Source organism: Rana temporaria, chromosome 3 (genome assembly GCF_905171775.1).
Source record: "Rana temporaria chromosome 3, aRanTem1.1, whole genome shotgun sequence".
Lineage (NCBI taxonomy): Eukaryota > Metazoa > Chordata > Amphibia > Anura > Ranidae > Rana > Rana temporaria.
Genome location: NC_053491.1, coordinates 159,799,214 through 159,824,074, shown reverse-complemented (window position 1 = coordinate 159,824,074; position 24,861 = coordinate 159,799,214). Strand labels below are relative to the sequence as shown.

Genomic DNA, 24,861 nt, shown 5'->3' with positions numbered 1-24,861 from the left:
GTTTTTACGCTACACCGGCGCAGCGCGGAGAGGCATGCACTGTATTCAGAAAGCCATTGCTCACCAAGATGCGCCAGCGTAAGGTATTTTCGAAGGCGCAGGCCAGCATAAGTGGGCGTGACCCCATGCAAATGATGGTCCGATGCCTGGCACAGTGGTTTACGTCCAGCGTATCTTAAACGGCGCATGCGCCGTGACGTGGATGTATGTTCCGCGCCCCTCTGCGCATGCTCACAACTAATCCCGGCGTAACTCCTAAAATACGCCGGCCCACCGCCTACGCCCAGAGCATAAATACGCCCAGAAATGCGCCCGTCGAGCGCAAAAGTACACCAGCAGCTTTTCTACCATTGGTGTAGGTACTTTTGCAATCTCTGCTATGTCTGCACCAGAAACTGAGAGGGGGAGGAGGAAAAATTATTTTACACCGGAGGAGAAGGCAATCCTGATCGCTGCCATCTCTAGGTACGGTGTGTACCTCCATGGGGCACGGAGTGGTATGACCAGCAAGGTCAGGAAGGACGAGATTCTCCAGGAGGTCGCCATGCAGGTCAATGCCCTTGGACATGAACAAAGGACCTCAAAGGACATTGGGAAAAAAATCAATGACCTACGTTGTCTGGTCAGGGCTAAGTTGGCCAAGATGAGGAGGCACGCCAGGGGCATGGGAGGTGGACCAGCCAGTAGTATCAGGCTCACTGCCGATGAGGAGGTGATTGCCAGGTGTCTGGAGAGGGAGCAAGTGGAGGGCCTGGAGGGCTTTGACTCTGGTGACCAGGCCTTGAGGACAGGGAAGTGTTTAACCCCTATCCGGTGTGTAGCATGTGAGTGGGTGTAAGGGAACATGTGACAAGTGTGTGGGTCCACCAACATGTGAATGCTTTGTGTCATCCACAGATGTGCTGGAGGGAGCTGGGCCATCGTCAGCTGCTGGACGACCCATGCCATCCCCGGAGTGTGCCCACACCTCTCCTCTAGAGGAAGTTGAGGAGAAGCAAGTGGACCTTGAGGAACAAAATAAAAGCCTACAACCCCAACCGCGCTCTGCGATCCTCCAACCAAAATTTACTCCAAATCCCCAAAACCAGATACAAGTCCAAAGGAGAAAGAAGATTTGCTGTCCAAGGCCCTCGACTTTGGAACACTTTGCCAACCTACAACATTAACCACCCGTCTGTCAGTGTACTGAGCGGTGATTTATCACTGCTTAATAAACTGACATCTCTGCATTTCTGGTACTGTAATAAAGTCTCACAAGATTCCAGTCTTAGAAGCATTGGTAGATCGCTTCACAGAGGAGATAGTTCTCCACTGCAAATGAAGCAATGAATATATTTCACTGCTTCATATAAAGACACCTGTATTTGGATATGTAGAAAAAATCTGAAAGCGGGGGAGAGGGCAGGTAAGGCAATAAAACATTGCAATGATAAATGCTACTGTAACAAGCTGGAAAACCTGCCCGTATAATAGCTGCTTGATCAAAAAATTGGGGGCCTCATTTGCTTTGGTTAAAGCAGGCAAAAAACAATGCAGTCGCAATTTTTAAATTCAAGAACGTTCATTCTTTGTTAGAATTCCGATGTACAGAAAATTTTGATACCAATGTTTGTATGAATGTTCATTTAAAAATCTACTAGTATATGGTCAGCTTAGGTTCATGTTAAGCCAGGTGTGTTGAAACCATTACTGGTCAGTGAACGGTAGATAAAACCACTACCTCTACTACATCTACCTGAAAAAAAAATTCCTGAAACATTCAGAAATTAAAAAAACAATTACCTTTAAAAATAAAAGGGCGGCATATTTTCAAAGCTGGGAACTTCAGACACAAGGCAAGCAACAGTCGATTTCCTCTGGGCCATCAGAATTTTTTCTTCCGAGTTTGAAACAAATTGATATGGGTCTTTCCTCATCTTAAAGCAGAACTTTTCCAGTAATTTTCCATCTATTAAATCCTCTGTCCTTGTTGTTTTAACTTTGGGTAGTAAACCTTTTTTTCTGCCAGTAAATACCTTATTACAGTCCACTTCCCGTTTCTTGTCTGGTAAAAAGTCTAGGCCTTTGACATAATGCAGTTTTCCCTTATGAGCGTTTGCTAGGAAGGGAGGGGGGGGAGGGGTGAGTCATAAGAGGGTCAATGAGAGTTGCAGAGCTGGATATGTGACTGTGTATCTGTGTAAATACAGGAAGTGAACAGGCAGCAGCTTCAGCTGCCCACAGTTAAAATGGTTGCAGCCAGACTCAGTGGAGGGAGATTTCTGCAGCATTTTTTGGCACAGTATATATAAAATAATATGCAACGTGGTTGGAGGGAAGCTTCAGAATAGCAAAGATGTTTTTATTACAAATGTGAGCAGACTGCAGTTCCTCTTTAAGCAACATAAAAAAAAAGATCTCCATTAAGTACTGGTAGACTGTATTTGGCCTAAATACTTTAAACAATAAAGTGGATCTACAGTGCTAGAGCTAAAATGTATTAACCCGGAAAGCTTTACAGATACTGTGATACTTCTAGCAGCCACTGGGTTATACTACAGGCTTAGCTATAAGAAGCCAATGTAGTTCATCTATATCAACTACAGCATAGCTGCTCTAAAATGCCACAATAGTTCTACAGAGGTAAGCATGGAGCATTTAAACGAATTTCCCATTGCAAAAAATTAAAGTAATTAATGAGTAAACATCTCTGATAGGGAAGAATCTACTTTAAGCACAATATAATTATTATCATACAAACTGTGAACATTCATTCAACACCAGCATGTGCATAATAATTATGCATATTAATTTGATTAGGAGTATTTTGTTAAAAAAAAAAAAAGAGCTCATTTAAGAATTCAATTTGCAAGAATTGCTTGCTGGGTGATAAGATGCAGAAAATGGTCAAGATTAATGGAAATAAGCATAGTAAATGGGTATTAACAATCAGCAGTACAACACCCCCCAAAAGCATAACTATGCAAAACTATTGTACTCAATGAGGGAAATTTTCCAAGACTGGAGCAGCTATGCAAGGCAATCAATCGCCTTCTATCTTTCGTTTTTAAAGCTCAACATATACAGTGCCTTGAAAAAGTATTCATACCCCTTGAATTTTTCCACATTTTGTTATGTTACAACCAAAAATGCAAATGTATGTTAAGATGCTATGTGATAGACCAATAAAATGTGTCACACAATTGTGAAGTGGAAGGAAAATGATAAATGTTTTTCAAAATTTCTTACAAATAAATATCTTAAAAAAGTGTGGCATGCGTTTGTATTTACACCAAAAAAAATCCAAAAGGAAAACACTGCGCTAGATAAGAATGTGAATTTGAAACAATTGATGGCATCTGTTATCTCTAATTTGATCTGCTAAAAAAACATATGGAAATTAATTTGTTCCCCCTCCGTCTGTTTGGAGGGGGAACGGATTAATTTCCATATGTTTTTTAGCAGATCAGATCAGAGATAGCCAGGGCCGATCCGCCCTATAGGCTCACTATGCAAGCCGCTTAGGCCCCCCAAATTACTAGAGGCCCCGCCTGGTGAGAAGTAATTTTCGCCCCCTCACCCCGCTTCTCAACTTGCTGGCTGCATGGGAGAAGAGGTTCTCACTTTAATGCAAGATGTCATTTCCAACAGCAGAACACCCCCTCCCTCCCCTGCTTCTCAACTTTAATCTTTAACCACTTCCCGACCTCCTCATGTACATTTACGTCGGCAGAATGGCACGGACAGGCACAATCACGTACCTGTACGTCCTCTGCTAGACGTGGGTGGGGGGTCCGATCGGGACCCCCCCCGGTACATGCGGAGGTCGGGTCCGCTCGGGGAGCGATCCGGGACAACGGCGCGGCTATTTGTTTATAGCCGCTCCGTCGCGATCGCTCCCCGGAGCTGAAGAACGGGGAGAGCCGTGTGTAAACGCGGCTTCCCCGTGCTTCACTGTGTCGGCGCATCGATCGCGTCATCCCCTTTATAGGGGAGACACGATCAATGACGTCATTCCTACAGCCACACACCCCTACACTAGTAAACACATACACAGTGATCCCTAACTCCTACAGCGCCCCCTGTGTTTAACTCCCAAACTGCAACTGTCATTTTCACAATAAACAATGCAATTTAAATGCATTTTTTGCTGTGAAAATGACAATTGTCTCAAAAATGTGTCAAAATTGTCCGAAGTGTCCGCCATAATGTCGCAGTTACGAAAAAATCGCTGATCGCCGCCATTAGTAGTAAAAAAAAAATAATAAATAAAAATGCAAAAAAACTATCCCCTATTTTGTAAACGCTATAAATTTTGCGCAAACAAACCGATAAACGATTATTGCGATTTTTTTTACCAAAAATAGGTAGAAGAATACGTATCGGCCTAAACTGAGGAAAAAAAAAAAATTTATATATGGTTTTTGGGGGATATTTATTACAGCAAAAAGTAAAAAATATTGCATTTTTTTCAAAATTGTCGCTCTATTTTTGTTTATAGCGCAAAAAATAAAAACCGCAGAGGTGATCAAATACCACCAAAAGAAAGCTCTATTTGTGGGGAAAAAAAGACGCCAATTTTGTTTGGGAGCCACGTCGCACGACCGCGCAATTGTCTGTTAAAGCGACGCAGTCCCGAACTGTAAAAACCCCTTGGGTCTTTAGGCAGCATTTTGGTCCGGGGCTTAAGTGGTTAATGTGACATGTCACTGTTGGCAGGCCCCCCCCCCTTCTCAACTTTAATGTGACATGTCATTTTCGGCAGCCTCCCCGCTTCTTAACTTTAATGTGACATCTCATTTTGCTTAGGGCCCTAGGGAGGTCAGGATCGGCACTGGAGATAACAGATATCATCCCAGATATTTCATAGAGGGCACGGAGGGAGACCTAAAATCCCCACGTTTGCTGAGACCGCTGTAACGGTGGTCATACAGTTAGGGTAAGGAGACTGCATTACCACTTCTAGGTGCCTTCCTGGTGGATGAAGTTTGCTCCATCCTCAACTTTCCTTTTGGGCACTAACCCGGATTAACCCTTTAAGCACTGACTTCTCTTGTGTTCCATTTATCAATTCAAAGTAGTGGGACTTTCATTTACATGTTACTTTGTGTCACTCAAATTGTTTTTTCACAAGGCCTTTTTGTAACTGGGAGAATCATTTCTCAGTATTCACTTATCACATTTATATTTAAGAGAGAAAAAAGGGGGGTGTAGGTATGGCGCTGTTCTGGTGAAAAGACAGGGAAATTCGAGTGGATTCAAAATAAATGTGGTGTTACCCCCACTCTGGAAAATGTGTAATAGTAAGAAGCGTGGAGAATAAATAAATATAAATAAATGTGTGTATGTGTGTTGGACCCTCGGCCGGGTGTTTTGCTATGTACCCTCGGCCGGGTGTTGGTAGGTGCTAGTCTGATGCTATTTACGAGTGTGACAACAGACCACAGTGAACAAAGTGTAACATCAAACACAATGAAATTAATATACCCCCTGCTGGGTGTTTTCTAATCTGAACCCTCGGCCGGGTATTTACATTGGAAATTAGGTGAAAAAAATAGGATTTTTGTACTCACCGTAAAATCCATTTCTCCGAGTTCATAGACGGACCCAGCCTTCTTTGACATTAGGAACGTCCCCAAGCAGTGTCAAAAAAATTCGAGGGGTGGGAAAATAACACAGCAAACCAGGTTACACCCCAAACAAAAACCGGAGTTGCTCAACGGAGAAACTCCAAACATAAACTGCCGCCCGTAACACCTGCGGCTGAAGGAGGCATCAAAAGATACACACACATCCACCTCGTAAAACTTTAAAAAAAGGGTGGATCGACGACCAGGATGCATCCTAACACCGCTGTAACACAGAGGCATGATGCCGGAAAGCCCAAGAGGCCCCGATCGCCCTAGTCGAATGTGCCATAACCCGAAAGGGGGGCGCACGCCACTTTAGGGCATAGGCCTGAAGCACAATCCGTCGGAACCACCTAGGAACGGTGGCCGACGAGACCGCCAGGCCCTCTTGTATGGCCAGTCACCGACATGAACAGTGAGTCCGACTTCCGGAACGGAACCGTAACATACAAGTACACCCGTAGGGCCCGAACCACATCCAGAGGATGCAAAGTGGCCTCCTCCTGGCATTTCGGCCGAGGACATAAGGATGGAAGAACAATGTCCACCACAATGTGAAAAGCCAAAATGACCTTAGGGATAAAAAACGGCTGCGGCCGCAGCACCACCTCATCCTCACGGATGACCAAGTAGGGAGCCTTGCAAGACAAGGCCGCCAGTTCAGACAGACACACGTCTGATCGAGGTAATCGCAACCAGAAATAAAATCACCTTTTGTGACAATAAACAAAAAACCTCCCGAATGTCCTCAAAGGGAGCATCCCGAAGCACCGAAAGGACTAAATTCAAGTCCCATGGGGGTAATGGAGGGCGCACCGGAGGGGCCACCTGCCAGACCCCCCGACCCAACGTACGCACCCAGGAGTGCGACGCCAAGGGTTGCTGCAAGTAAGAACAGCCAGAGCAGAAATCTGGCTCCTAACCGTACTTAAGGCGAGAGCCCGAACCACTCCCTGCTGTAAAGACAGCAGAACCCTGTACACCACGTATGTACGAGGGTGCCATTTCATCTTCTCACACACAGAGATGTAGGCCTTCCATGTATGATGAGAAATCCTACATGAGGTAGACTTCCGTGCATGTAGCACGGTAGAGACCACCGAGCCCAATAGGCCTCGGTCCTTCAGCCCCTGGCTCTCAACAGCCACGCCGCTAAAGCCGGTGGCTGCGAGACAGGGTGGAAGATCGGACCCTGTAACAGAAGATCAACTCCCAGGGAAAGACGCTAGGGGGTGTCTGCCACGGCCGTGGCGTCATCGGACAGGATCCTGACCTGTCAGCCCTGTGGATTCAGGGACCACCTGGCAAGGCAAAGCTTGATTGCTCGGAGCTCCAGAACGTTGATCAGTAGGCAGGACTCCACCTGAGTCCAGTGCCCCTGGGCTAACTGGGTGCCCCAAGCACCCCTCCCCAACCGGAGAGGCTGGCATCCGTCGTGACCACTGTCCAGTGGCCTGCAGAAAAACGACTTTCCATCCCGAAGCACCGGAAACGCCAGCCACCACACCAGAGTAGACATGATCAGATGACTCAATTGAATCTGGTAATCCAGAGATGACGGAAGCCAGTCCCATCAATTCCCTCAGTAGTACCCTGGCGTGGAATTGGACATACGGAACCGCCTCGAAAGAGGCCACCAACGGACCCAGAACCTTCCTGCAGAATCGCAGAGATGACCGCTTCTGGGTCGGCAACTGCTGCACAGCAGATAGCAGATAGCAGAGTCTGAAGTTTTTCCGTTAGGAGAAAAACACTCCCGCCCCTGCAGAATCCAGGACTAGTCCCAGGTATTCCAGTCCCTGAGATGGAATCAACCCTGATTTCAGGACAATCCAGAAACCAGCCAGACTCTCGGAGAGCCTGACACGTTATAGACACGGCTCCACCAATGCAGAGCTTGAAGAAGCTCGTAGGAGAATGTCGTCCAGACCTCCCATGATAACAGCCCCCACTGTCACAGCCGGGCCATTATCGGGACGAGCACCTTGGCGAAAACCCACCGAATGGGAAGGACACCAATTGAAAATGATCCCCCCCCCCCCCGACCGCAAAACACAGAGTCTCTGGTGCTTTGAGGATATGCGAACATGCAGGTACACGTTCATGACATCCAAGGATGCCAGGAAATCCCCCTGATGGAGTGCCGCTATTACCAAGCGAATCGACACCACCTGAAAGTTCGTACCTTGACAAAACAAGGGACTTGAGGCCCAGGATTGACCGGGCCCCATCCTCCGTGGGGACACAAACAGAATGGAGTAAAACCCCTGAGACCATTCCAACGAGGGAACTGGCACAATCACTACCCTGACCAGAAGATCCTGGACAGCCCCTGACAGAGCCAACCGGCGAACCGGAGGAGGCCAGAGGGAAAAAACCTGTTTGGCAGACAAGAGAGAAACTCAATCTTGTACCCCAAGGAAACCACTTCGCAACCCCAACGGTCGGAGAGGAGAGACCTCCACCGAGCCACGAATGTGCGAAGCCAGTCTCCCACCCGAGACACGGGCGGGAGCAGACCTTCAGGCGGAAGCAGGTATGTCCGCAGACTTGTTAGGCATGCGGAATCAGGTGCGCCGCTACCCCATGGCGGGGATTTAAGCACCATGTAGACCTACCCCCACCGCACAGGGCGGGCGAAAAAGCGCTCGGAGGTAATCAAGGAGGGTCCTTGCACAGGGCGAGGTCCCTAGCCCTTCCCAGACTGTGGGAACAGCATGCGCTTACCACCCGTGGCATCCTCAATGATGCCATTCAGGGAAGTCCCAAAAGGACCGTTCACCCTTAAAAGGCCATCACCAAGGCCTCCTTAGAGGACTAGTCCGCAGACCAACCCTTCAGCCACACAAGGCGGCGCAGAACCACTGCATAGACGGAAGCTCCGGATCGTATCCATGGCCGCCTTGCAGAGAAATTTCTGACCCTGAACCAATTGTTCAGCCAGGTCCCTAGAGGACTAGGAAGTGTCCCCTCTTCCAGCTCCTGCAGCAGGAGCTTCGCCCTTTCAGTCGGGGCCTGACCAGGGCCCTGGCCAGAGCCGGCCTCACCGCCGAACTCAACACTGTGAATAGGGAGCGGGCCACGGCCTCCACTCTATCAGTGGGATCCTGAAATGCAGGAGCCCCTTCCACAGGCAACGTGGTGGCCTTGCCCAGTCTGGACACAGGGGGGGTCTACTGGCGGAGGAGAGACCTACTGTTTTTTTTTTTTGTTTTTTTTTTAAAGTCCCCCTCAAGGGGGTAATGGGTTGCAAAGTTTTTTCGACAAACTCTTTGCGGTGCATACCATTCCTTGTATAACATATTGTCCAAATAAGGAACACAAGGAAACACTTCAGCGGTGCGTGGCGGTCTGCGGAACCCCAAAAGGTACTGACACGGAGGTGTCTCCGCCACATCCTCAATTTTTAGAGTCTCACGCACCGCAGAAACAAGAGCTCCAACAAATTCTTGCCAGCAACTGACTCTGCATCAGAGTCATCCTCACTATCCATAAGGGTTAAGCCCGCAGCCTCTGACATAACAGAACCAGAAAAAACAGCGATTTTGTGTCAGAGACATCCCCAGAAGCAGGCTCAGGGAGGGGGTGCTTTTTACCCCCCATCCGGGCACTAGCTGCTTCAAACCTGGCAAGAAACCCAGGACAGCCAACATAACAGATGTGGCAGGGGAAGGGGCATTAAGGGTTAACTCAGGCATAGCTGGAGAGGGAGACCTGGCTCAGGTTCCATAGTGTCAGCGCTGAGTCACCCACCCTGCAAGGCAGGACAAAAAAAAAACACTGGTCACCTCCTTGCTGCTGATGCAGAGTATGGGGGCCCCTGGTACTCACCACCCCACCCAGCTGCAGAGAGCTGAAAACCTGAGGTGTGCTCTGATGTGCTGGCTGTGATGTGTCTGTCACCTCAGGGAAGAATCACAGCGTTTCACAGCACTAAAACTGTCACAAGAGATTCCCAAGATGGCCGCCGTCTGAGGTAAAAATCAACTCATAGAACACAGCAGCACCCCCCAGAGTAACAACACAGTCCCCCAACAACACACGGGTCCCGGTGGTAATAAAGTAAACCCAGGAGGCCCCCCTTCACAGCCACTACCCAGTCAGGGGAAGGCGGGAGAGGAAGGGGCGAGAGGAAAGCAGGGCGGACCTCCCCAGGGAAAACACCAGCCAGACCACCTGAGTAAGGGGCCACTACTTACCCGTCCTGCGACTACCCGGCTGGAGGTATCCCAGACAGAACCAACGTCCGTAAATGGCATGGCTGTCGGCCAGACACACTGTGACAAAGCCATAGAGACCGGTCATATGTGTGCCCTAGAACCGAAGTTCCCTGGCCGCCCCTGGAGCAACGGGGCCTGTCGTGGACGTCCCAAAGCTGAGCCAAGGGCCGGCACACGCTCGATGGCCGAACATGGGGGGACTACAAGAGTCAAGACGCAGCCTGTCACCCAGTCGGCTGTTGATAGAAGAATCACAGGATTAAAAAATGCAGGAACAAAATAATAAAAGCGAGAAAAATCGCAAGAAAAAAACTCCAGAGTACAGGGACTCCAGAAGTGCCTGACTCCTCTCCTGTCGTTAGGCAGAAAAAGACTGAGGCTCCTAGAGCAGGGTGTGAGTTATGCCTGGGGGAGCCACGCCCCCTGGGAGGAGCGGCACGAAGGAAAGCTTTTAACACTTAAAGTGCTGTTAAATTCTGCCTGGTAGGAAGAAGCATAACCCTAATGTCAAAGAAGGCTGTGTCCGTCTATGAACGGAAGAGAAAAATGCATAAATAAATCCTTTTAAAATACAAAAATAGAGTCCAGGAAAAAAAAAAACAGTAAAGTGAAATCAAAAATTGTGAAAACAAAAGAAGTGATAAAAGTGACTTTGTGCTTAAAAAACGTTGCTGGGTGAACCCTTCAGATCTTGCTCTGTGCGTGACACACCGTGCTCTGTACAACGTTGCACTCACCATGACGTAACGTCAGGCTACACTTCTCTGCTTTAAATAGTCCATGGAATCTCATGTACGATTGCGCACTGGCTCAATCCAATTAATGGCGGCCATTTTGGGAAAGATTTTGCAGACCGAAGTCCGCATAATTAAAAAACTACCTTGGCCATTTTAAAGTTTTTTTGACAAGATCAATTAAAATGCATATGGCATCACCTTCACAGGCACTTGGAGCAAAGAGAGCATAGACTACCTTGACCTTCAAGTATACAAAAATAATGGATATCTAAACACTAAAACTTTCTTCAAGAAAACAGACAGGAATGGTTTCATTCCAACGAATAGCTGCCACCACCCGCAGTGGATAGGTAACATACCCAAAGGGCAACTCATGCGAGTGTACAGGAACTGCAGCAACTTGAATGAATATGAACAAGCAGATACCATCATCAAAAGATTCATAGCAAAAGAATATAAAAGAAAGAGAACTATTAATATTGAAGGAAAAAATTAAGAACATAAATAGAACCACCATGATAGAAGGTACCACTGATACCAGAAAGTATAAAAATAAGAACCTTTATATTGCCTTTCTCACAGGCTTCAACAGACGACACAAAACCTTTGAGAAGGTCATAAAGAAACATTGGCCAGTCCTCCAATCTGACAAAATTTTGAGAACTATTCTACCATCAAAACCCTCCTTCATTTATCGCAAAGCACCGAATCTAAGGAATAAACTGGTGCACAATGCACTGGACCCACCAAAACAAATTAAGATTCTCAAGAATCTAAAAGGATTTTTTAAATGTGGGCAATGCCTTCCTTGTAGGGTTAGTAAAACAACGAATAAGAAAACATCAAAATTCACTTCAACAACCAACGATTTTGAGCAGAACATAAAATAATTAATAACCTGCCATAGTACACAGGTAACGTATGTCATAGAATGCCCATGCCACAAACACTACGTTGGGAGAACCACTAGAGAACTGCGTGTTAGAATAAGAGAACATATAAACAATATTAAGAAAGGTTTCCCAAAACACAGTGTCTCAAGACATTTCAGGGACTACCATATGAAAGATCCCTCCTGCATGGTGTTCTATGGCATTAACAAAATTAAGGGCCACTGGAGAGGAGACAACAAAAGAATAAAGATTTCACAAAATGAAACTAAATGGATTTTCCAGCTTGAGACCCTCCAGCCAGCAGGAATGAATATAGATTTAGATCTGAACTGCTTTCTTACTAACTTTTAGAACATAATCATATTCATATTTTGAGTCATTTTTAGTATTCTATTTCAGATTTTCTTATGTCCACTTATATTCACCTAGTACCATTTGTCCATATACCCATCCTCTACAGTTTACACACGTATTCCCATCTATTGTTATATTTTATCTTGTTTTAAGTACTACATATGTTTTTAATCTTTTCTAACTACTTTTTAAACTACAATTTTTACGCCTATTTTATGTCTATTTTTGCGTATTAAATTGTGGCATCTAAGGTTTTGTTATCAACATGGAACTCATGTGCTGCCAAACTACATCTATCACTTTAAAATATAATTTTTATGTATTGGCTTTCATCCCCTTAAGTTTGCTGCAATTCTCTTTTTTTCCACGACCGTCATGCTCCCCTTTTTCGGGACCAAGGTAAGAGGACTCCGGTCCCCTAAAATCCACTCTAAAATGGCAGCGGTAGTTTAACCACATCAATACCAGCCCATTGTAAAATGACGTCCACAAAGGACCTCTAACGATCCGGGTGGACGTCATATGACGTCCTGGGCTTTGTGGGGGGATATCTGAATGATGCCTGCAGCTAGAGGCATCATTCAGATATCCTTCTCTTCTGCCGGCGATTCTGCACAACGTAAGAACGATCATAGCGGCGGTTCCGCCGCTAGATCGTTCTTACAGGCGGCGGGAGGGGACATCCCCCCCCCCTCCCGCCGCCATTCGGTGCTTCTCCGGGCTCTCCCGTGCCATCGGGGGCCCGGAGAACGAATCGTCCAGCGCTGGCAGGAAGCATAGAGATGACTGGTGACCAGATGGTTACCAGTCATCTCTATGACCGTCGGAGGACCCGGGCGCGATGTGATGACGTCACGCCCGGGTTCCCGTAAGTAAACAAAGCCGCAATTGCGGCTGCTAAGCAACAGTAATCATGAGATCGGTGAATTTTTTTTCACCGATTTCATGCTTTCCAGCCTGGAGGAGAGATGTGGGGTCTTATTGACCCCGCATCTCTCCATAAAGGAGTACCTGTCACACACATTCCTATTACAAGGGATGTTTACATTCCTTGTAATAGGAATAAAAGTTGTAATAAAAAAATTTTTTTTTTTTTTTTAAAAAGTGTAAAAAAATAAATAAATATGTAAAAAAAAATGTTTTAACGCCCCTGTCCCCAGTAGCTCGCGCGCAGAAGCGAACGCACACGCAAGTCCCGCCGACATATGTAAACGCTGTTTAAACCACATATGTGAGGTATCGCCGCGTGCGTTAGAGTGCCAGCAACAATTCTAGCACTCCTCTGTAAATCTAAACTGGTAACCTGTAAAAAATTTCAAAGCGTTGCCTATGGAGATTTTTAAGTACCGAAGTTTGGCGCCATTCCAGGAGTGTGCGCAATTTTAAAACGTGACATGTTAGGTATCTATTTACTCGGTGTAACATCATCTTTCATATTTTACAAAAAAATTGGGCTAACTTTACTGTTTTATTTTTTTAATTCATGAAACAATTTTTTTCCAAAAAAAGGAGTTTGAAAAATTATTGCGCAAATACCGTGCAAGATAAAACGTTTCAATGACCGTCGTTTTATTCCCTAGGGTGTCTGCTAAAAAAACATACATAATGTTTGGGGGTTCTGCGCAATTTTCTAGCAAAAAAATTATGATTTGTACATAGGCAATAGGCCTGGTATGGAGGTGTGTATAAAAGCCCTGTATGGAAGTGGTTAATTATGCGGACTTCGGTCTGCAAAATCTTTTCCAAAATGGCCGCCATTAATTGGATTGAGCCAGTGCGCAATCGCACATGAGATTCCATGGAATATATAAAGCAGAGAAGTGTAACCTGATGTTACGCCCCCGATGACGTCAGACTGACGAAACACGTAGGGTGGAGTTAGAGGCACGTCGGTCTAACACTTCCGGTCTGGGATGCAAACACTGTTTGTTCAGCGCCAGTTGATTTTCCTCTTTGCCTACTTTTGTTTATGTACAATGTGAGTATTTAAACGCTTTGCACATTAAACTTTACTTTTAACGGATTTACACTATGGACATCCTTTCTTCTTCCGTATAAAACACCTTGGAGGATCGCAAGCAAGCCGACCCCAGTTATCCTCAGGTTGCTACATAGTGGCACTTATACTGTGACCGCGCTACACCCCAGGAGGGGGAGAAGCATCTGGCGAGTGCAACTTTGTACAGAGCACGGTGTGTCGCGCACAGAGCAAGATCTGAAGGGTTCATCCAGCAATGTTTTTTAAGCACAAAGTCACTTTTATCATTTCTTTTGTTTTCACAATTTTTGATTCACTGGACTGTTTTTTTTCCTGGACTCTATTTTTGTATTTCAAAAGGATTTATTTATGCATTTTTCACCTAATTTCCAATGTAAATACCCGGCCGAGGGTTCATATTAGAAAACACCCGGCAGGGGGTATATCAATTTATTAATTTCATTGTGTTTGATGTTACACTTTGTTCACTGTGGTCTGTTGTCACACTCATAAATAGCATCAGACTAGCACCTACCAACACCCGGCCGAGGGTACATAGCAAAACACCCGGCCAAGGGTCCAACACACATACACACATTTATTTATATTTATTGATATTTATTTATTCTCCACGCTTCTTACTATTATACATTTTCCAGGGTCATTACTCAGGTAGGGGTAACACCACATTTATTTTGAATCCACTGATTCCCCTGACTTTTGACCAGAACAGCGCCATCCCTACACCCCCCTTTTTTCTCTCATTCTTTTTACTCCACCTAGTGGTAGTAAATTAGTAGGGGCAGCAGTTCTCAGCAATCTCCACTTGCTGTTGTGTGTTTGCTCTCCACTGCCACACCTTTTTTCTTACATTTATATTTAAGATCAATTTAGTTAGATCTTTCCTTAACGTTTTTGTTTATTTGAGCGCTGTACTGTTTAATTTTTTTATTTTTTGCGTTTGTATTTAGCCCCCTTTACTCTGATACCCCCAACTAAAATCTAGTGGAACCTGTTGCCTTTAGAAGTCACCTAATTAGTAAATAGAGTCCATCTGTGTAATTATGACTCAGTATAAATACAGCTGTTCAGTGAAGCCCTCAGAGGTTTGTTAGAGAACCTTAGTGAACACACCGCATCATGAAGACCAAGTAACACACCAGACAGGTCAGGGATAAAGTTGTGGAGAAGTTTAACCACTTGCCGACTGCCGCACGCCTATGTATGTCGAAAACATGGCACGGGCAGGCATATTGGCGTACAGGTACGTCCCTTTAAATTTGCCGCCCAGAGGGCACACTGTGCGGCCGCGGGTCCCGGGAACTCTCTGTTCCTGGGAGGCCCGCGATTGCGGTCAGCAATCTTGTAAACAAGGCATTCCCCTATTCTGCCTAGTGACTCTGTTACTGATGACCGATCACGGGGAACGGTCATTAGTGACACTGTCACGTGTAGCCACGCCCCCTAACAGTAAGAATCACTCCCTAGTACTGACTTAACCCCTGCAGCGCCACCTAGTGGTTAACCCCTTTACTGCCAGTGTAATTTTTACAGTAATTAGTGCATTTTTATAGCACTGAGCGATGTAAAAAAAAAAAAAAACAATGGTCCCAAAATGGTGTCAAAGGTGTCCAATGTGTCTGCCGTAATGTCGCAGTCATGATAAAGAAAAAAGAAATTGCTGATCGTCACCATAACTAGTAAAATTTTTTTTTATAAAACAGTCCCCTATTTTGTAGAAGCTCAAACTTTTGCGCAAACCAATCAATGCTTATTGCGATTTTTCACTAAAATAATGTAGAAGAATACGTATTGGACTAAACTGTGGGAAAAAAAAATCTTATTTATATATTTTTTGGGGGATATTTATTATAGCAAAAAGTAAAGCATATTGTATTTTTTTTCAAAATTGTCGCTTTTTTTGTTTATAACGTAAAAAATAAAAACCGCAGAGGTGATCAAATACCACCAAAAGAAAGCTCTATTTGTGGGAAAAAAGGACGTCAATTTTGTTTGGGAGCCACGTCACACAGCCACGCAATTGTCAGTTAAAGCAACGCAGTGCTGAATTGCAAAAAGTGGCCTGGTCTTTGACCACCAAAATGGTCCGGGGCTGAAGCGGTTAAATCAGCGTTAGGTTATAGAAAAATATCCGAAGCTTTGAACATCTCACAGAGCACTGTTAAATCCATCATATGAAAATGAAAGAGTATGGCATAACCGCAAACCTACCAAGACATGGCCAGCCACAACTGCAAACCTACCAAGCCATGGCCATCCACCTAAACTGACAGGCTGCACAAGGAGAGCATTAATCAGAGGAGCAGCTAAGAGGCCCACGGTAACTCTGGAAGAGCTGCAAAATCTGTCCACAGGACAACTAATTAGTCGTGCACCCCACAAATGCAAGAGTGTCAAGAAGAGGCCCTGTTTGCAGTTTGCGAGAAGCAATGTGGGGGACACCGCAAACGTGAAAAAAAGTGCTCTGGTCAGATGAGACCAAAATTTTACTTTTTGGCCTAAAAGCAAAAAGCTATATGTTGCGAAAAACTAAAACTGCACATCACCCTGAGCACACCCTGAACATTGGTGGTCGCAGCATCATGTTGTGGGGATGTTTTTCTTTATTTAGCAGGGACAGGGAATACTGGTCAGCTTTAATGGGAAGATGAAAGGCGCCAAATCCATGGCAATCTTAGAATAAAACCTGTAATGCCCCGTACACACGATCGGAATTTCCGATGGAAAAAGTCTGAAGGACTTCTCCCATCGGATTTTCCAATCATGTGTAGCCCCATCTGAGTTTTTTCATCGGAAACTCCGATGAATTCCATCGACTTTAGGATCTCAGACAAACTTTGTCAGTAAATCATGATAGATTTCTGAAACGCTGAAAACTTACCACTCTCAAAACAATAGGGCAAGTTTCTGGCAGCAGGACTTGAACACATTGTGCCAAAACTAAATTGATGTGCCTAACCCATCATTTATCTAACAAAGTCTGTAATTCCCAATCTATAGCCGATGCATTTGGAGATTATTAGGAGTCTCTAGATAATCGTAATGATCCAGAGACTCCACAACCTACCCAAGTTTTCATTGTAAAACTTTTGAGTCAACATTCCAACCGTGGACTACTTGACTTTGCAGAGGCCGAACTCCCTTATTACTTTAGATGAAATCATGAAAGAGATGACATCTTTGCCTATAAATAAATCACCTATTATTGATGGGTTTTCGGCCATACCTCTCAGATATATCTCAGTTTTCAATCATGCTGCTTCTTTTGGAAGTTTTCCCTCTGAGATTTTAAAACGTTATCAACAAAGCCAGACAAAGACCATACTTGCTGATTTTGTTGCTCCACTCTGACCTAAAAATCTTTTCCAAAGTACTGCCTGATGTAACTCTGCTGTTGATTGGTCTAGATCAGGTGGGTTTTGCCAAGTAGAGTAAAGCATCTGATGGCACTCGAATGATGAACCTAATCAAGTATGTGCATCCACAGAACGATCTCTCTTTTATAAGCTTTAGATGGAGAGATAGAATCCACTGGGGGTACCTTTCACATAAATTTACAGAAATTTGTTCTGTGGAGGTTCATACACTCTGCTATTATGGCACTATATACCACTACTTCAGCCCAGGTGTACACGAAGATTACTAATGGCACCCAGCACGGTTGCCCAGTTTTCCCTCTGTTTTCTTTGGTAATTGAGCCACCATAAGATCTGACCCCTCGATTTCAGGTTTTGCGGGGGGATGTTATGACCAGTGTTCATTTTGGCAGCAAATTCTATTTTAGTCTAATGCTGCGTACACACGACTGTTTTTCGGGTTCTGTGTGTGTGGGCTTCAGAGCATTTTTCGGGTTCTGAAAAACGTGCAAATTTTTTTTCTAACATGCTCCATTTTTTCACGACGTTTTTAACGTTGTCGTTTTTCGGGTTGTAAAAAATGGTTGTGTGTGGGCTTTAACGACGTGAAAAATCTGCGCATGCTCAGAAGCAAGTTATGAGACGGGAGCGCTCGTTCTGGTAAAACTACCGTTCATAATGGAGTAAGCACATTCATCACGCTGCAACAGACAGAAAAGCGCAAATCGTCTTTTACCAACACAAAATCAGCTAAAGCAGCCCAAAGGGTGGCGTCATCCGAATGGAACTTCCCCTTTATAGCACTGTCGTACAGTAGGTGTTTGTGATATTGTGTTTTTAGCACGACAGCATCGCGCTGATTCTCGGCGACATGGTGCCGAGATCTCGCCGACATCTCGCACTCACTGGAATAGTGACAGCACATCCCAGCAAGCGCGTCATAGAAGCGACGGGAGATCCGACTTGGATTCCCGCCAATTCTACACGTGTGCTGCGTTTGTTATGAATCCTGAGGGGGAAGTCCCCGCCGGATTTTAAATAAAAATCCGGCATGGGTTCCCCCTCAGGAGCATACCGGGCCCTTAGGTCTGTTATGGGTTGTAAGGAGAGCCCCCCTACGCCGAAAAAAACGGCGTAGGAGGTCCCCCTACAATCCATACCAGACCCGTATCCAAAGCACGCTACCCGGCCGGCCAGGAAGGGAGTGGGGGACGAGCGAGCGCCCCCCCCCCCCCCCTCCTGAGCCGTAGCAGGCTGCATGCCCTCAACATGGGAGGGTTGGGTGCTCTGGGGCAGGGGGGCGCACTGCGGCCCCCCCACCTCAGAGCACCCTGTCCCCATGTTGATGAGGACAGGGCCCCTTCCCGACAACCCTGGCCGTTGGTTGTCGGGGTATGCGGGCGGGAGGCTTATCGGAATCTGGGAGCGCCCCCAGATACCGGCCCCCCACCCTAAAAGAATGGATATGGGGTACATCGTACCCCTAACCATTCACCTGTAGGAAAAATGTCAAAGTTAATAAACACACCACACAAGGGTTTTTAAAATAATTTATTTTTCTGCTCCGGAGGCTCCCCCTGTCTTCTTTATTAGCTCTTTTACCAGGGGGAGCTTCTTCTTTGACGTCTTCGGGTGGGTGGGGGCCGCCGTCTGGTTCTCTTCCACCACCGGGGGGGGTCGCTTTTAAAAAAGCCCCCACCCCCCGGCGTCTTCGGCGGGGGGCTTCTTCTTCCGCTATCCCGACGGGTCTTCTCCGCTATCCGGGGGGTCTTCTCAACTCTCCGGGGGTCTCCTTCTATGTTCGCCGCTCTCCGCTATTGACTCGGCGCACCCCGGTTCTTCCTCTCGCTGTCCGGTGCCTTCTTCTTCCGTGCTGTACGTCGTCTTCTCCTTCCGTGCTGTGAGTTCTTCTTCCGTGCTGTGACGTCATGTTCTTCACTTCTCTTCTTCTCACGATGTTGACACGTCGCCTTTCCTCGCTGCAATGACGGGTGCGCGGCTTGCATCGGATTTATATAGACCTCACAATCCCATCATGCTCTGGTACCTACCCATGTGATACCTACCCAGGTGGGTAGGTATCACATGGGTAGGTACAGAGCATGATGGGACTGTGAGGCCTATATAGGTCCGATGCAAGCCGCGCATCCGTCATTTCAGCGAGAAGAGCCGTCGTGTCAACATCTGGAGAAGAGAAGAAGATGACGTCACAGCCTGGAGGAAGAAGAATACGTCACAGCACGGAAGAAGAAGATAGACGTTCAGCGCTGAAGGAGAAGGCACCGGACAGCTGGAGGAAGAACCGGGGTGCGCCGAGTCAACAGCGGAGAGCGGCGAACATAGCAGAAGACCCCGGGAGAGTGAAGAAGACCCCCCGGATAGCTGAAGAAGAAGCACACCACCCCCCGCCGAAGACGTCGGAGGAAACCCGCCGAGGAGTGTGCGCCTTTATAAAAGCGACCCCCCCCCCCCGGCGGTGGAAGAGAACCGGACGGCGGCGAAGAGCGGCCCCCACCCGAAGACGTCAAAGAAGAAGCCCCCCCTGGTAAACAGAGCTAAAGAAGACAGGGGGCGGCCTCCGGAGCAGACTAATAAATTATTTTAAAAACTCTTGTGTTGTGTTTATTGACTTTAACATTTTTCCTCCAGGTGAATGGGTAGGGGTACGATGTACCCCATATCCATTCACTTAGGGTGGGGGGCCGGTATCTGGGGGCCCCCTTATTAAAGGGGGCTCCCAGATTCCGATAAGCCTCCCGCCCGCATACCCCGACAACCAACGGCCCGGGTTGTCGGGAAGGGGCCCTGTTCTCATCAACATGGGGACAGGGTGCTCTGGGGTGGGGGGGCCCCGCAGTGCGCCCCCCTGCCCCAGAGCACCCAACCCCCCCATGTTGAGGGCATGCAGCCTGGTACGGCTCAGGAGGGGGGGCGCTCGCTCGTCCCCACTCCTTTCCTGGCCGGCCGGGTAGCGTGCTTTGGATACGGGTCTGGTATGGATTGTAGGGGGACCCCCTACGCCGTTTTTTCGGCGTAGGGGGGGGCTCTCCTTACAACCCATAACAGACCTAAGGGCCCGGTATGCTCCTGAGGGGGGAACCCATGCCGGATTTTTATTTAAAATCCGGCGGGGACTTCCCCCTCAGGATTCATAACAAACGCCGCACACGTGTAGAATTGGCGGGAATCCAAGTCGGATCTCCCGTCGCTTCTATGACGGCTTTGTCTCTATCGCGGCAAGCCAGCTCGGCGCTGGCTCCCGCGATGGGGCTCGTAGGTGCTCAATCTCACCGAGAAAGGGAGCGAGATTGACACAATATCGCGTGCACCTACTGTATGTGTTGTACGTCACCGCGCTTTGCTAGAGCATTTTTTCACAATCGTGTGTAGGCAAGACCGTTTTAATGATCAAGTTGAAAAAAAGTTTTTTCTAGAGCCTGAAAAACTTAGTTTTTTACAACCCGAAAAATGATTGCGTGTACGCGGCATTAGGCTTTTAACGAAAATGCCATTTTAATTTTAGTCCCATTTTAGCCATCTGCAATTGTTTTAGTCATATTTTATTAGACTAAATCTGCAGTACATTTAAGTCGACTAATATGCCCTACATTTTAGTCGACTAAAATTTAATGGATTTAGTTCAATTGTAATGCATTTAAGGATTTCTCTAGAATTTCCAAACTTATTATATACTCCTAAATAATTAAGGTTTGAACAAACTCGCAGATACCAATTTAGCCGCTCTGGATGGTTGGTGGAGGCCTGTAATGCATAGGGCTGTGGTTTGGCCGCAGTGGTGGTGTACTCGCGTGTTACTCCTGGTTATAGCCGCAGTCCCATAGACTACTATTAGGTTGCACAATGTTGTAGGATTTCCTGAAAGTACACCAAAAAATGCAGAACTTTCAGAAAATGTGGCAAAAATGTGCAACCTAATAGTAGTCTATGAGACTGTGGCTATAACCAGGAGTAACATGAAGGAAAACTGCGAGTACACCACCACTGCGGCCAAACCACAGCATTCCAGTTTGAACCCAAAGGGTTGTTGACACTTGCAGCAGCCATTGTCACTCCACTGAAAAGTGATCAATGCTCAGGTCACTTTGTAGAGGCATTTGACAGACAGTGAGGTGGTGATATCACATTTGCTCACTGCCCATTTTAACCTCCTAAATGCCAATCCCTCAAGGTAATGGCATGGTGAGCCCATTTAAATGCACATAGAACCAAGTACAATTATAGCCTGAAGAAAGAAAGCTCTATGCTTGCAGTTAAGGAAAGGTTCTACTGGGGGGGGCAACAAAAGAAAGGAGGGAGAGAGAGAGATGGCGTACAGTCACAGTGCTGAACTACGCACTCAGTCCTTGGCTTCATCTTTCGGCTGCTCGATTGAAAACTTTCCTGCCCACACATCCTCTTCACATACACCGTGCTGCACAGGAGGGAGGGGTGGGCAGAGGGAGAGAGAACAGATCAAGGGGAATGTGCTGTCCAGATGCTTGTAGCCCAGGTTCAGTGAGGAGAAATGAGCACCAAAAGGAAAACTGCAGCTTTAAAATGATCACTCCACCAGCAATACTCATGGCATGGGCCAGCTGGGGAAATATGGCTGTGTGACCACTGTCACTGCAAGTAGAGCACAATATTCACAGCTGTGTTTAATGTTACTCACTGTGTCTGTTAGCAAAAAGGAAAATCTGTTGCAAAAGACAAAGAATGCTGTCTGCCTGACATTTCTCTACAGTGCTTCATAGCCAATTTTCACATCTCTACCCTGCCGTGTAGTGACTCCCTCAAGCACTGCTCTGTTGTCTTTGACAGTACTGTTGTAAGAGGAGAACCAGTGTGGGTAAATTCAAAGAGTAGCTTGGCTAAAATAGAGCCCAGCTACCGGAGCACAGCAGGAACATAAGGCAGGCCAAAGAACTGTGTCGGGAAAGCGGACAAAGCCAACAGTCAATCACAGGTGGGAGAGGCCTCCCTGCCTCTGCCACCTGTAATTGGCTGTCGGCTTTGTCAGTTTCCAAACAGCACAGCTCTGGCAGGTTCAGGCTAGTGTCTGGACCCGCCTGAGCTCATCCCTGTGATCTACTTGTCACCTACCCAAAGTCGTCAGGAAGATTGAGATCGTCAGGCTGCCAACCCCAGCTATAGACCCTGGTTTGCAGACACTTCATCTAGACAAGGGTGGCGTCACTTACTCTGAAATAGCAGCCATGAACTTGTTTTAACCTCTAAGCTCTGGGGGTACTAGGCACATCCAAAAGAGCTGAAGAGATAGAGATAGAGAAAACAAATGTGAAAAATTAAACATACACAGACAAGCTCTGTTGTGAGAGCCCGAGTAAAAATGTTGAGCATTACCAGAAGACTAAAAAAAGACACAAAAGCTGCCTAATTATTTTAGGGAAGCCATTAGAGGGCACCTTACTGACTTGGACAAGCAGAGTTTTTTTAATTTTAATTTTGTTTGTTTAAGGCTCATTTACAGAGAAGTTCAACCCCATACAACACAAAAAGCTATTTGTTTACTTTTTGTAGAAGCGCTGCAGGCAGCCAATATAAAGTGAATGGATACACTGTACAGACAGCTGTTTAGCTGTACAGACTCACCCACACAGCCAAGTATGACAGGTGTACAAACTCAGATTGACAGGCTCTTGCCAAACAAGTATAGTGAAAAACAAAATGCAAAATATAACAAGGTTACCAATAGCAGACGCCTGGTAGTAAAAAAGAGGTGGGGGGGGGTACCGACCAAGAATTGTGGTGAAGACCCCTTAATTTCCACTTGCACCTTGCTATGTTGGGACACCCCAGAGGTATGAAGCTTATGACTGCAAACAGTATATGCAGTATTTTAAGCCATCTTCCAGATTTCACAGTACAGTCCCTTTCCAACATTATCAGCTTTTTCTTATTCCGGGTGCCTGCTTAGCAAGCCATGTGGTAAGAAGGCATCCGTATATGCACACTCCTGAGCCAGGCTGTGCGCATCCATATAAACACACAGTCGCGGTGAGCCACATCCCCATTCCATCCTTACAGGAGTTTGACAGCAGTAGGTACCTGTGGCTCCGTTGCCTTTGGTTTCACCTGTGAAGCAGGAACAGAGGGCGGCGGTGCTAAAACTGGAGACCGCGCTAAAGCGGTGACAGGAGGCAGATACGTTTTTAGGCAGGGGGTGGGTAGGACAGGTAGTGTCCTTCCCACTACATACCTATAGGGCGTTTACCTTAATGCAGAAAATGCATTAAGGTAAAAAAAAAAGTATTGACTTTAGAGACACTTTATATTGGTATACGTAGAGCATAAGAGCATTGGAGAATATCTGACATTTTGACACTTGTAACATGATTATTTCTGTCTATTAAAAAATGAATCCATTGTTTCAGACAGCCAGTATAGGCATACAATCCCTTTCAGACCACTGTCCGGTATCGATCTCTCTTTTAGAAACAGATAGACCCCCCTAGATCATACAGTTGGCGGCTAAATTCCACCTTACTGACAGACCCCTCTACCTGTCAACAAATCCAGGAGGCAATTAAATTATACTTTCAATTTAACGACACAGATGAGATGTCACCATTGACGGTCTGGGAGGCCCATAAGTGCGTGCTACGGGGCGAACTTATGCGCCTGGGTTCCGTTAAGAAAAGAGAAGCTCAAAAAGTGATTTTAGCACTGGCGGAAAAAATTGCATTTCTGGAATGTCAACATAAACAGTCACTAATGGAAATGCACTTGGTGGAATTGTTAAAGACTCGGGAAAAACTCAACTCTATACTCAATCTTAAAGCAAGACGGATTCTCTATTTTAAGAAAGGTTTTCACTATGAACATGGAGACAAATGTGGCAAATTCCTTGCAAAAGCCCTAAAATCAATCACCCATGCGCACTCTATTTTGTCTATTAAGACTCCGGAGGGCCAACTTGTACAAAAAACGGACCAGATCGCGTCACAATTCCATGCCTTTTATACAAAGCTGTACAACCTCCCTGCGGCACATAAACCTGCGGAGGTTGGGGGAAATAGAGAGTCCGTCTTGCGAGAATATATTGAGAAGAGTGGTATGCCTACCTTATCTTTGGCTGAGAGTGATTCCTTGGAATCGCCGATTTCTGAAGAATTGCTTGGGGCAATAAGGACTTTAAAACCGGGCAAGAGCCCAGGCCCGGATGGGTATACGGCTCATTACTATAAACCTTTTATAGATATCCTGAAAACCCCCCTACTCCGGGCTCTAGAATATATACGTACTTCATCATCAGCTTCGACGTCCTTTACGACGGCATATGTAACCTTGATTCCTAAACCAGCCAAACACCTCACTGACTGTACAAGTTATAGGCCGATTTCATTGCTGAATCCTGACCTTAAAATACTGGCTAAAATATTGGTGGCCAGACTGACATCCTTCCTTCCAAAACTTATAGGCCCAGAGCAAGTAGGATTCATGCCGGGGAGGGAAGCGCGGGACAATGTCATAAAAGCCCTTAATTTGGTTCATTATGCACATACTCGGGGGAATCAAGGGCCTTCTCCTATCAACTGATGCGGAGAAGGCCTTCGATCGTGTGGCCTGGGACTATCTGTTTGCTACTTGTAGACATATAGGGCTAGGACCACACATGAAGACATGGATAGCCGCTTTATATTACAAACCACGGGCTCAGCTTAAAATTAAC

General features: G+C 46.3%; 1 protein-coding gene across 15 annotated transcripts in view; it reads right to left on the bottom strand.

The window, feature by feature from the left end:
* Positions 1-24,861, bottom strand: part of CADPS2 (calcium dependent secretion activator 2) — a 777,539-nt gene that overhangs the window by 577,254 nt on the left and 175,424 nt on the right. The window lies entirely within an intron of this gene.